Source organism: Bufo gargarizans, chromosome 5, assembly GCF_014858855.1.
Source record: "Bufo gargarizans isolate SCDJY-AF-19 chromosome 5, ASM1485885v1, whole genome shotgun sequence".
In the NCBI taxonomy this organism is placed as follows: Eukaryota; Metazoa; Chordata; class Amphibia; order Anura; family Bufonidae; genus Bufo; species Bufo gargarizans.
Genome location: NC_058084.1, coordinates 291,685,490 through 291,699,211, shown reverse-complemented (window position 1 = coordinate 291,699,211; position 13,722 = coordinate 291,685,490).

Genomic DNA, 13,722 nt, shown 5'->3' with positions numbered 1-13,722 from the left:
TGGCTTCATGTCAGCAGAGAATCAGTCTTCATATCATAGCAGAGAATCTGGCTTCCCGTTACCCACCACTGGAACAGTCCATTCTCAGATATTTAGGCCCCGGCACCCAGGCAGAGGAGAGAGGTCCCGTAACAGACAATCTGGCTTCATGTCAGCAGAGAATCAGTCTTCATATCATAGCAGAGAATCAGGCTTCACGTCAGCCACCACTGCAACAGTCCATTGTCATAAATTCAGGCCCAGCACCCAGGCAGAGGAGAGAGGTCCCGTAACAGACAATCTGGCTTCATGTCAGCAGAGAATCAGTCTGCATGTCATAGCAGAGAATGAGGCTTCACGTCACCCACCACTGCAACAGTCCATTTTCATAAATTTAGGCCCAGCACCCAGGCAGAGGAGAGAGGTCCCGTAACAGAGGATCTGGCTTCATGTCACCAGAGAATCAGTCTGCATGTCATAGCAGAGAATCAGGCTTCACGTCACCCACCACTGCAACAGTCCATTTTCATAAATTTAGGCCCAGCACCCAGGCAGAGGAGAGAGGTCCCGTAACAGACAATCTGGCTTCATGTCAGCAGAGAATCAGTCTTCATATCATAGCAGAGAATCAGGCTTCACGTCAGCCACCCATGCAACAGTCCATTGTCAGATATTTAGGCCCAGCACCCAGGCAGAGGAGAGAGGTCCCGTAACAGAGGATCTGGCTTCATGTCAGCAGAGAATCAGTCTTCATGTCATAGCAGAGAATCAGGCTTCACGTCACCCACCACTGCAACAGTCCATTTTCATAAATTTAGGCCCAGCACCCAGGCAGAGGAGAGAGGTCCCGTAACAGAGGATCTGGCTTCATGTCACCAGAGAATCAGTCTGCATGTCATAGCAGAGAATCAGGCTTCACGTCAGCCACCACTGCAACAATCCATTGGCATATATTTAGGCCTAGCACACAGGCAGAGGAGAGAGGTCCCGTAACAGACAATCTGGCTTCATGTCAGCAGAGAATCAGTCTTCATATCATAGCAGAGAATCAGGCTTCACGTCAGCCACCAATGCAACAGTCCATTGTCAGATATTTAGGCCCAGCACCCAGGCAGAGGAGAGAGGTCCCGTAACAGAGGATCTGGCTTCATGTCACCAGAGAATCAGTCTGCATGTCATAGCAGAGAATCAGGCTTCACGTCAGCCACCACTGCAACAATCCATTGGCATATATTTAGGCCTAGCACACAGGCAGAGGAGAGAGGTCCCGTAACAGACAATCTGGCTTCATGTCAGCAGAGAATCAGTCTGCATGTCATAGCAGAGAATGAGGCTTCACGTCACCCACCACTGCAACAGTCCATTTTCATAAATTTAGGCCCAGCACCCAGGCAGAGGAGAGAGGTCCCGTAACAGAGGATCTGGCTTCATGTCACCAGAGAATCAGTCTGCATGTCATAGCAGAGAATCAGGCTTCACGTCACCCACCACTGCAACAGTCCATTTTCATATATTTAGGCCCAGCACCCAGGCAGAGGAGAGAGGTCCCGTAACAGAGGATCTGGCTTCATGTCACCAGAGAATCAGTCTGCATGTCATAGCAGAGAATCAGGCTTCACGTCAGCCACCACTGCAACAATCCATTGGCATATATTTAGGCCTAGCACACAGGCAGAGGAGAGAGGTCCCGTAACAGACAATCTGGCTTCATGTCAGCAGAGAATCAGTCTTCATATCATAGCAGAGAATCAGGCTTCACGTCAGCCACCAATGCAACAGTCCATTGTCAGATATTTAGGCCCAGCACCCAGGCAGAGGAGAGAGGTCCCGTAACAGAGGATCTGGCTTCATGTCAGCAGAGAATCAGTCTTCATGTCATAGCAGAGAATCAGGCTTCACGTCACCCACCACTGTAAGAGTCCATTTTCATAAATTTAGGCCCAGCACCCAGGCAGAGGAGAGAGGTCCCGTAACAGACAATCTGGCTTCATGTCAGCAGAGAATCAGTCTTCATATCATAGCAGAGAATCAGGCTTCACGTCAGCCACCAATGCAACAGTCCATTGTCAGATATTTAGGCCCAGCACCCAGGCAGAGGAGAGAGGTCCCGTAACAGAGGATCTGGCTTCATGTCAGCAGAGAATCAGTCTTCATGTCATAGCAGAGAATCAGGCTTCACGTCACCCACCACTGTAAGAGTCCATTTTCATAAATTTAGGCCCAGCACCCAGGCAGAGGAGAGAGGTCCCGTAACAGACAATCTGGCTTCATGTCAGCAGAGAATCAGTCTTCATATCATAGCAGAGAATCAGGCTTCACGTCAGCCACCAATGCAACAGTCCATTGTCAGATATTTAGGCCCAGCACCCAGGCAGAGGAGAGAGGTCCCGTAACAGAGGATCTGGCTTCATGTCAGCAGAGAATCAGTCTTCATGTCATAGCAGAGAATCAGGCTTCACGTCACCCACCACTGCAACAGTCCATTTTCATAAATTTAGGCCCAGCACCCAGGCAGAGGAGAGAGGTCCCGTAACAGAGGATCTGGCTTCATGTCAGCAGAGAATCAGTCTGCATGTCATAGCAGAGAATGAGGCTTCACGTCACCCACCACTGCAACAGTCCATTTTCATAAATTTAGGCCCAGCACCCAGGCAGAGGAGAGAGGTCCCGTAACAGAGGATCTGGCTTCATGTCACCAGAGAATCAGTCTGCATGTCATAGCAGAGAATCAGGCTTCACGTCACCCACCACTGCAACAGTCCATTGTCATAAATTCAGGCCCAGCACCCAGGCAGAGGAGAGAGGTCCCGTAACAGACAATCTGGCTTCATGTCACCAGAGAATCAGTCTGCATGTCATAGCAGAGAATGAGGCTTCACGTCAGCCACCACTGCAACAATCCATTGGCATATATTTAGGCCTAGCACACAGGCAGAGGAGAGGTTCATTCAACTTTGGGTAGCCTTGCAATATAATGGTAAAATGAAAATAAAAATAGGATTGAATGAGGAAGTGCCCTGGAGTCCAATAATATATGGTTATGGGGAGGTAGTTAATGTCTAATCTGGACAAGGGACGGACAGGTCCTGTGGGATCCATGCCTGGTTCATTTTTATGAACGTCAGCTTGTCCACATTGGCTGTAGACAGGCGGCTGCGTTTGTCTGTAATGACGCCCCCTGCCGTGCTGAATACACGTTCAGACAAAACGCTGGCTGCCGGGCAGGCCAGCACCTCCAAGGCATAAAAGGCTAGCTCTGGCCACGTGGACAATTTAGAGACCCAGAAGTTGAATGGGGCCGAACCATCAGTCAGTACGTGGAGGGGTGTGCACACGTACTGTTCCACCATGTTAGTGAAATGTTGCCTCCTGCTAACACGTTGCGTATCAGGTGGTGGTGCAGTTAGCTGTGGCGTGTTGACAAAAGTTTTCCACATCTCTGCCATGCTAACCCTGCCCTCAGAGGAGCTGGCCGTGACACAGCTGCCTTGGCGACCTCTTGCTCCTCCTCTGCCTTGGCCTTGGGCTTCCACTTGTTCCCCTGTGACATTTGGGAATGCTCTCAGTAGCGCGTCTACCAACGTGCGCTTGTACTCGCGCATCTTCCTATCACGCTCCAGTGCAGGAAGTAAGGTGGGCACATTGTCTTTGTAGCGTGGATCCAGCAGGGTGGCAACCCAGTAGTCCGCACAGGTTAAAATGTGGGCAACTCTGCTGTCGTTGCGCAGGCACTGCAGCATGTAGTCGCTCATGTGTGCCAGGCTGCCCAGGGGTAAGGACAAGCTGTCCTCTGTGGGAGGCGTATCGTCATCGTCCTGCCTTTCCCCCCAGCCACGCACCAGTGATGGACCCGAGCTGCGTTGGGTGCCACCCCGCTGTGACCATGCTTCATCCTCATCCTCCTCCACCTCCTCCTCATCCTCGTCCTCCTCGTCCTCCAGTAGTGGGCCCTGGCTGGCCACATTTGTACCTGGCCTCTGCTGTTGCCAAAAACCTCCCTCTGAGTCACTTCGAAGAGACTGGCCTGAAAGTGCTAAAAATGACCCCTCTTCCTCCTCCTCCTCCTCCTCCTCCTGGGCCACCTCCTCTTCCATCATCGCCCTAAGTGTTTTCTCAAGGAGACATAGAAGTGGTATTGTAACGCTGATAACGGTGTCATCGCCACTGGCCATGTTGGTGGAGTACTCGAAACAGCGCAACAGGGCACACAGGTCTCGCATGGAGGCCCAGTCATTGGTGGTGAAGTGGTGCTGTTCTGTAGTGCGACTGACCCGTGCATGCTGCAGCTGAAACTCCACTATGGCCTGCTGCTGCTCGCACAGTCTGTCCAGCATGTGCAAGGTGGAGTTCCACCTGGTGGGCACGTCGCATATGAGGCGGTGAGCGGGAAGGCCGAAGTTACGCTGTAGCGCAGACAGGCGAGCAGCGGCAGGATGTGAACGCCGGAAGCGCGAACAGACGGCCCGCACTTTATGCAGCAGCTCTGACATGTCGGGGTAGTTGTTAATGAACTTCTGCACCACCAAATTCAGCACATGCGCCAAGCAAGGGATGTGCGTCAAATTGGCTAGTCCCAGAGCTGCAACGAGATTTCGCCCATTATCACACACCACCAGGCCGGGCTTGAGGCTCACCGGCAGCAACCACTCGTCGGTCTGTTGTTCAATACCCCGCCACAACTCCTGTGCGGTGTGGGGCCTGTCCCCCAAACATATGAGTTTCAGAATGGCCTGCTGACGTTTACCCCGGGCTGTGCTGAAGTTGGTGGTGAAGGTGTGTGGCTGACTGGATGAGCAGGTGGAAGAAGAGGAGGAGGAAGCCGAGAAGGAGGAGGTGGCAACAGGAGGCAAAGAATGTTGCCCTGCGATCCTTGGCGGCGGAAGGACGTGCGCCAAACAGCTCTCCGCCTGGGGCCCAGCTGCCACTACATTTACCCAGTGTGCAGTTAGGGAGATATAGCGTCCCTGGCCGTGCTTACTGGTCCACGTATCTGTGGTTAGGTGGACCTTGCTACAGATGGCGTTGCGCAGTGCACACTTGATTTTATCGGATACTTGGTTGTGTAGGGAAGGCACGGCTCTCTTGGAGAAGTAGTGCCGGCTGGGAACAACATACTGTGGGACAGCAAGCGACATGAGCTGTTTGAAGCTGTCTGTGTCCACCAGCCTAAATGACAGCATTTCATAGGCCAGTAGTTTAGAAATGCTGGCATTCAGGGCCAGGGATCGAGGGTGGCTAGGTGGGAATTTACGCTTTCTATCAAATGTTTGTGAGATGGAGAGCTGAACGCTGGCGTGTGACATGGTTGAGACGCTTGGTGACGGAGGTGGTGGTGGTGGTGTTGGTGGTACATCCCCTGTTTGCTGGGCGGCAGGTGCCAACGTTCCTCCAGAGGCGGAGGAAGAGGCCGAGGCGGCAGCAGCAGAATAGGCCGAGGCGGCAGCAGCAGAAGAGGTAGCAGGGGGAGCCTGAGTGACTTCCTTGGTTTTAAGGTGTTTACTCCACTGCAGTTCATGCTTTGCATGCAGGTGCCTGGTCATGCAGGTTGTGCTCAGGTTCAGAACGTTAATGCCTCGCTTCAGGCTCTGATGGCACAGCGTGCAAACCACTCGGGTCTTGTCGTCAGCACATTGTTTGAAGAAGTGCCATGCCAGGGAACTCCTTGAAGCTGCCTTTGGGGTGCTCGGTCCCAGATGGCGGCGGTCAGTAGCAGGCGGAGTCTCTTGGCGGCGGGTGTTCTGCTTTTGCCCACTGCTCCCTCTTTTGCTACGCTGTTGGCTCGGTCTCACCACTGCCTCTTCCTCCGAACTGTGAAAGTCAGTGGCACGACCTTCATTCCATGTGGGGTCTAGGACCTCATCGTCCCCTGCATCGTCTTCCACCCAGTCTTGATCCCTGACCTCCTGTTCAGTCTGCACACTGCAGAAAGACGCAGCAGTTGGCACCTGTGTTTCGTCATCATCAGAGACATGCTGAGGTGGTATTCCCATGTCCTCATCATCAGGAAACATAAGTGGTTGTGCGTCAGTGCATTCTATGTCTTTCACCGCTGGGGAAGGGCTAGGTGGATGCCCTTGGGAAACCCTGCCAGCGGAGTCTTCAAACAGCATAAGAGACTGCTGCATAACTTGAGGCTGAGACAGTTTCCCTGGTATGCATGGGGGTGATGTGACAGACTGATGGGGTTGGTTTTCAGGCGCCATCTGTGCGCTTTCTGCAGAAGACTGGGTGGGAGATAATGTGAACGTGCTGGATCCACTGTCGGCCACCCAATTGACTAATGCCTGTACCTGCTCAGGCCTTACCATCCTTAGAACGGCATTGGGCCCCACCATATATCGCTGTAAATTCTGGCGGCTACTGGGACCTGAGGTAGTTGGTACACTAGGACGTGTGGATGTGGCAGAACGGCCACGTCCTCTCCCAGCACCAGAGGGTCCACTAACACCACCACGACCATGTCCACGTCCGCGTCCCTTACTAGATGTTTTTCTCATTGTTATGGTTCACCACAACAACAAATATATTATTTGGCCCAATGTATTGTATTCAAATTCAGCGGGATATAAATTTGAGGCCTAGTATTTAGGCGCTGGGTGACCGGTATGGATTTAGTGACAGAATTAGACTTGGAAATGCACAGAAGCGTGTGTGTGAAGTTATTCTGAATGACCCTATGTGCACCTTCAATATGATCTACCCTTTTAGGGATAGATTTCAAATAGCTCTGATATAGCAGAAACGACTAAATTATGAAATTGCTAAATTGGGAATTGTATTTCAACCCAGAACAAAAAATGTGCTTTGACGGACACTAAATAACTTTCCCAGCCACAACAGGACAGCGGTAACGAGAGATTTAGCGGGATATAAATTTGAGGCCTAGTATTTAGGCGCTGGGTGACAGGTATGGGTTTAGTGACAGAATTAGATTTGGAAATGCACAGTAGCGGGTGTGTGAAGTTATTCTGAATGACCCTATGTGCACCTTGAATATTATATACCCTTTTAGGGATAGATTTCAAATAGCTCTGATATAGCAGAAACCACTAAATTATGAAATTGCTAAATTGGGAATTGTATTTCAACCCAGAACAAGAAATGTGCTTGAACGGACACTAAATAACTCGCCCAGCTACAGCACTAGGGACAGATTTAGCGGGATATAAATTTGAGGCCTAGTATTTAGGCGCTGGGTGACAGGTATGGGTTTAGTGACAGAATTAGACTTGGAAATACACAGTAGCGGGTGTGTGTGAAGTTATTCTGAATGACCCAATGTGCACCTTGAATATTATATACCCTTTTAGGGATAGATTTCAAATAGCTCTGATATAGCAGAAACCACTAAATTATGAAATTGCTAAATTGGGAATTGTATTTCAACCCAGAACAAAAAATGTGCTTTGACGGACACTAAATATCTTGCCCAGCAACAACAGTACAGCGGTAACGAGAGATTTAGCAGGATATAAATTTGAGGCCTAGTATTTAGGCGCTGGGTGACAGGTATGGGTTTAGTGACAGAATTAGACTTGAAAATACACAGTAGCGGGTGTGTGTGAAGTTATTCTGAATGACCCAATGTGCACCTTGAATATTATATACCCTTTTAGGGATAGATTTCAAATAGCTCTGATATAGCAGAAACCACTAAATTATGAAATTGCTAAATTGGGAATTGTACTTCAACCCAGAACAAAAAATGTGCTTTGACGGACACTAAATATCTTTCCAAGCAACAACAGTACAGCGGTAACGAGAGATTTAGCAGGATATAAATTTGAGGCCTAGTATTTAGGCGCTGGGTGACAGGTATGGGTTTAGTGACAGAATTAGACTTGGAAATACACAGTAGCGGGTGTGTGTGAAGTTATTCTGAATGACCCAATGTGCACCTTGAATATTATATACCCTTTTAGGGATAGATTTCAAATAGCTCTGATATAGCAGAAACCACTAAATTATGAAATTGCTAAATTGGGAATTGTACTTCAACCCAGAACAAAAAATGTGCTTTGACGGACACTAAATAACTTTCCCAGCTACAACAGGACAGCGGTAACGAGAGATTTAGCGGGATATAAATTTGAGGCCTAGTATTTAGGCGCTGGGTGACAGGTATGGGTTTAGTGACAGAATTAGACTTGGAAATACACAGTAGCGGGTGTGTGTGAAGTTATTCTGAATGACCCTATGTGCACCTTCAATATGATCTACCCTTTTAGGGATAGATTTCAAATAGCTCTGATATAGCAGAAACCACTAAATTATGAAATTGCTAAATTGGGAATTGTACTTCAACCCAGAACAAAAAATGTGCTTTGACGGACACTAAATATCTTTCCAAGCAACAACAGTACAGCGGTAACGAGAGATTTAGCAGGATATAAATTTGAGGCCTAGTATTTAGGCGCTGGGTGACAGGTATGGGTTTAGTGACAGAATTAGACTTGGAAATACACAGTAGCGGGTGTGTGTGAAGTTATTCTGAATGACCCAATGTGCACCTTGAATATTATATACCCTTTTAGGGATAGATTTCAAATAGCTCTGATATAGCAGAAACCACTAAATTATGAAATTGCTAAATTGGGAATTGTATTTCAACCCAGAACAAGAAATGTGCTTGAACGGACACTAAATAACTCGCCCAGCTACAGCACTAGGGACAGATTTAGCGGGATATAAATTTGAGGCCTAGTATTTAGGCGCTGGGTGACAGGTATGGGTTTAGTGACAGAATTAGACTTGGAAATACACAGTAGCGGGTGTGTGTGAAGTTATTCTGAATGACCCTATGTGCACCTTCAATATGATCTACCCTTTTAGGGATAGATTTCAAATAGCTCTGATATAGCAGAAACCACTAAATTATGAAATTGCTAAATTGGGAATTGTATTTCAACCCAGAACAAAAAAATGTTCTTTGACGGACACTAAATAACTTTCCCAGCTACAACAGGACAGCGGTAACGAGAGATTTAGCAGGATATAAATTTGAGGCCTAGTATTTAGGCGCTGGGTGACAGGTATGGGTTTAGTGACAGAATTAGACTTGAAAATACACAGTAGCGGGTGTGTGTGAAGTTATTCTGAATGACCCAATGTGCACCTTGAATATTATATACCCTTTTAGGGATAGATTTCAAATAGCTCTGATATAGCAGAAACCACTAAATTATGAAATTGCTAAATTGGGAATTGTACTTCAACCCAGAACAAAAAATGTGCTTTGACGGACACTAAATAACTTTCCCAGCTACAACAGGACAGCGGTAACGAGAGATTTAGCAGGATATAAATTTGAGGCCTAGTATTTAGGCGCTGGGTGACAGGTATGGGTTTAGTGACAGAATTAGACTTGAAAATACACAGTAGCGGGTGTGTGTGAAGTTATTCTGAATGACCCAATGTGCACCTTGAATATTATATACCCTTTTAGGGATAGATTTCAAATAGCTCTGATATAGCAGAAACCACTAAATTATGAAATTGCTAAATTGGGAATTGTACTTCAACCCAGAACAAAAAATGTGCTTTGACGGACACTAAATAACTTTCCCAGCTACAACAGGACAGCGGTAACGAGAGATTTAGCGGGATATAAATTTGAGGCCTAGTATTTAGGCGCTGGGTGACCGGTATGGATTTAGTGACAGAATTAGACTGGGATATGGCCAAAAAATAACCACACTATTGCTGGTTAAATGCACTTGGTGACGGGCGCAGCTTGCCCCTGATGTAGTATATGGCCAAAAAATGAACAGACTATTGCTGGTTAAATGCACTTGGTGTCACAGCTTGACCAACCACACTACTGAGGGTTAAATGCACTTGGTGACGGGCGCAGCTTGCCCCTGATGTAGTATATGGCCAAAAAATAAACAGACTATTGCTGGTTAAATGCACTTGGTGTGACAGCTTCACCCTGATGTAGGCTTTAGCCAGAAAACAACCACACCATTGAGGGTTAAATGCACTTGGTGACAGGCGCAGCTTGCCCCTGATTTTGTATATGGCCAAAAAATGAACAGACTATTGCTGGTTAAATGCACTTGGTGTGACAGCTTCACCCTGATGTAGGCTTTAGCCAAAAAACAACCACACCATTGAGGGTTAAATGCACTTGGTGACAGGCGCAGCTTGCCCCTGATTTTGTATATGGCCAAAAAATGAACAGACTATTGCTGGTTAAATGCACTTGGTGTGACAGCTTCACCCTGATGTAGGCTTTAGCCAAAAAACAACCACACCATTGAGGGTTAAATGCACTTGGTGACAGGCGCAGCTTGCCCCTGATTTTGTATATGGCCAAAAAATGAACAGACTATTGCTGGTTAAATGCACTTGGTGTGACAGCTTCACCCTGATGTAGGCTTTAGCCAAAAAACAACCACACCATTGAGGGTTAAATGCACTTGGTGACAGGCGCAGCTTGCCCCTGATTTTGTATATGGCCAAAAAAATGAACAGACTATTGCTAGTTAAATGCACTTGGTGTGACAGCTTCACCCTGATGTAGGCTTTAGCCAAAAAACAACCACACCATTGAGGGTTAAATGCACTTGGTCGCAGCTTGTGCTGGCGCACCACAAGACACAAAATGGCCGCCGATCACCCCAGAAAAATGTGACTGACAAACGGTCTGGGCAGCCTAAAAACAGTGAGCAATTGAGGATCAGCAGCTCAATGATCCACAGCTGCAGATCGATCAGTTAATCAAGTCCTTTGGAGGAGTTAATCTGCCTAATCTCGCCCTACTGTCGCAGCCGCAACCTCTCCCTACGCTAATCAGAGCAGAGTGACGGGCGGCGCTATGTGACTCCAGCTTAAATAGAGGCTGGGTCACATGGTGCTCTGGCCAATCACAGCCATGCCAATAGTAGGCATGGCTGTGATGGCCTCTTGGGGCAAGTAGTATGACGCTTGTTGATTGGCTGCTTTGCAGCCTTTCAAAAAGCGCCAAGAAAGCGTCACAAAAGCGCCAAGAAAGCGACGAACATCGAACCCAAACCCGGACTTTTACGAAAATGTCCGGGTTCGGGTCCGTGTCACGGACACCCCAAAATTCGGTACGAACCCGAACTATACAGTTCGAGTTCGCTCATCCCTAGTCATCACATGATCCATCACCATGGTAAAAGATCATGTGATGACTGTGATGTCACCAAAGGTCCTTGTTGCTACACAGAGCTAAGATCAAGTGAGAAGGAGATGCCGGGCTGCGCGAGCAAGTGGATTAATGTGAGTTAATTTATTTATTTATTTTAGCCCCTCCAGCGCTATTTTACTATGCATTCTGTATTCAGAATGCTATTATTTTCCCTTATAACCATGTTATAAGGGAAAATAATAATGATCGGGTCTCCGGTGGACCAGAACATCCACGGGTCCGCTGAACCCTATTCAAAATCCCCAAATCCTGTTTTAGATCCCCTAAATCCTGTACTAGCATACAATAGCCAAGTAGCATAGAGCAATTCAAAGCTTATCAAGAACATTGGTATATTTCCTACTCCGAAGACCGATTCTCTCATGAGTCCAGACCTTCGTTCAGGGAACGTTCTCTAGTCTCCAAGGGCATAAGAGTGAATTAAATAGCTAGTAGTGAAAAACACATGGAGAGTGTGGAATAGAATTCTCCATCAATGAGTTTCTGTAGACATTTAATTTGCTTGTTGTTTATTGCTAATGACATTAAATTTACCCGGTAGTATAGGGCTTTATACTTTTATGAATTGATGACATTACCATTGTTCTCAACTCTGTCTCCCCTGACAAATTCTTAAAGATAAAAAGTATTTGTGTTGTGAGGAAATATGTTTTTCATTAAATGAAAACAGTAAAACTTTTGTTGTAACTGAATTATTTGGTTATTTTTGGACAAAGCGAATAATTCCAAATTATTGACAGTTTGGTGAACAGAATATACACCGATAGAAAAATGTTAGCATTTCAATTATCTTCTGTAGCTGTCATCTTTGCCTCACACACACAAACATATCATCAAATATTGCTTAATATTGCACAAAAACACACAATAATTCAATAAGTAGAGTCCAAATAGCAAGGTGTCATTTCACTTTTCATAGAAGAGAGGTGGACAAAATAAACAGCTACTCGTTCATTAAAATAAATGGGACAAACATATAAAGAGTGTTTTTCTACAAAACTCTACTTACTGTACATATGGTAGTTGCTGGTGTATTCATGTTTTTTATTAGGTGAATCTATAAACCCAACTGAATTTATAAATGATAAAAACAATACAACTCCTACTATTTTATTACATATACAAATATGTAGTTTGATCATCAAAATTGGAGCACTTTGAGAGATAGAAGCAAAGGTGAACATTCAGGATTATCAGTAGATACAGATGTAGAAGGGTTGTAGGTGCCCATAACAGTAGTAACATTTTTGTCAGGGGTAAAATTCCCCAAAAATGTGTTCAAGCTAGTTGTAGGAGTTTCAGCTTATATGAAATAATATTGGTGTTAGTAATTACTGCCATATACAAATATTATTCATCACTCATCATTGTTTTTCCAGTTTGTTTACTGTCCATGATTTTTGGCTTACTTGTCTAGAAATAGATAGAGGAAAATGGAACTTGGCAACAATGATGCTTCCAAAATATGCAGCATGAAAGATTTGAGTGTAGAATGCTCAGCAGCATGGTTTGATCATGTTATGATTAGATGTATTATTTGAGTTCAGCTTTACAGGTAGATCTAAAAAGGACTCCAACCGGCTGCAAACCTTTACAGCCAGTTACTGCAATGGTATCTTTCTTTTTCTGTAGCCTCTAGCTTTTTTTGTAGCCTCTAGCTATTGGTGCTTAGTTTTTGGCTTCTCATAGCAGTAAATTGTCAGGTGGGCGGTCTACAGTGCTCAGTATCAATGGATCAGTATCTAAGCCATTGACTCTAAGAACATTGGACCACCCACTTGACAACTGACTGCTCTTTTGGGTGCCAAAACCAACATGATTTATTGTGGTCAAACAAAAAAGGCTACAAAAAACTGAAATGGCACTGAAGTGGCTGTAAAGGTTTGCAGTCTGTTGGAGTTTTATGAAGATGTATTAGGTCTTCTTTAACAGAGACAGTGATCTCATAAAAGAGATGGTCATTAAATTCTAAATCGAAAATGTCACCTCTCACACTAAACATGCACTAGATTTGCTACTCTACTGAGAAGGGAAGTTGCATATTTATTAACAATTTACTATGAAAAAGGTATAAACAGGGTATCAGTATACTGATTTCTAGCATAGAAACATTTTATGTTGACTGTTTAATTTAAGCCAGCCTGACATCTGGCCTGAATAAAAGAATACCATGGTAGAGAGAAAATCCTCAGATTACAGGATAAAGCGTGTAAACCAGCAGACAAGATTAATATTGTTAAGTAAACAACATATAAGAGTCATTGACTAGCTCCTTATCATTTACTCTCTGTAGGAAGACAAACAACAACCTTCCCAAGCTATGTGAGGTCACCTTCTCAAAACTCAAAACTCATTTTCACCTTAAGGACCAGGCCATTTTTTGCAAATCTGACGTGTCACTTTATGTGGTGACAACTTTAAAACGTTTTTACTTATCCAGGCCATTCTGAGACTGTTTTCTTGTCACGTATTGTACTTCATGACAGTGATAAAATAGAGTCAAAAAAGTAATTTTTATTTATAAAAAATTACAAATTAACAAAAAATTTCAATTTCTCTACTTTTAT